Raw genomic sequence first — 1,108 nt, 5'->3', positions numbered from 1 at the left:
GTTCAGTTCTAGTTCAGTTCTAGTTCAGTTCTAGTTCAGTTCTAGTTCAGTTCTAGTTCAGTTCTAGTTCAGTTCTAGTTCAGTTCTAGTTCAGTTTTAGTTCTATTTAGTTCAGTTGTAGTTTAGTTGTAGTTCGCTTGTAGTTCAGTTGTAGTTCAGTTGTATTTCAGTTCTAGTTCAGTTCTAGTTCAGTTTTAGTTCAGTTCTAGTTAAGTTGTAGTTCAGTTCTAGTTCAGTTGTAGTTCAGTTCTAGTTCAGACCTTTTTGAGAAAGACCACCATACAGTAGATGTGTTAAAAATAAAGTGTTGCATATTGTACATATATTTTATTAGTTTTACGTGCCTTGCAACAACAACAACATGATTATGATTGGGTGTATGGACTTTCTACAGACATTTATAACTTGAAACAACCACAACAGTAGGAAAGCAATACTAGCAACAGTGGCAATATGTATGTATGGATGTACGTGCAACAACGACAACACCAACAAATCACCACCGGAATAAGAGCAATAATAATAATAATAACAACAGTAGTAATAATAAATTGTTTGGTTTTAAGTTTCAATAATATTTTATAACTAACTGTGTATACAACTTTTAGCTATGAAAATACATGCATATTTAAACATATTCTTTTAGATCCGTCTGCCACCACCCACTTTCTTCATCTTGTCCATACTTTACTGTCCAATTTATTTATTTTCATTTCTTCCGCATTTTCAAAAGAAATTCCAATAATGTCACATGTGTTCGTATGTGTTAAAACAGAAACCACTAAAACGAACCTCAATTTGAAAGATCACTTTGGTCACTCATCCTAATACTCATATATAATTTTGAATGAAATAAAATATTGAAATGAAATAAATCTAGTTTTAGTTCTGTTCTAGTTATGTTCTTCTTCTAGTACTTTCCTAATTCTGTTCTACTCCTGTTCTAGTTCTATACTAGTTCTGTTATAGTTCTGTCCTTTTTCTTTTCTAGTTCTTGTTCTGTTCTAGTTCTGTTCTAGTTCTGCTCTAGTTGTGTTCTAGTTCTGTTCTAGTTCTGTTCTAGTTCTGTTCTAGTTCTGTTCTAGTTCTGTTCTAGTTCTGTTCTAGT

The sequence above is a fragment of the Lucilia cuprina genome, chromosome 2 (assembly GCF_022045245.1).
Source record: "Lucilia cuprina isolate Lc7/37 chromosome 2, ASM2204524v1, whole genome shotgun sequence".
Lineage (NCBI taxonomy): Eukaryota > Metazoa > Arthropoda > Insecta > Diptera > Calliphoridae > Lucilia > Lucilia cuprina.
The sequence above is the reverse complement of the archived record's forward strand: the minus strand, read 5'-3'. Positions refer to the sequence as shown.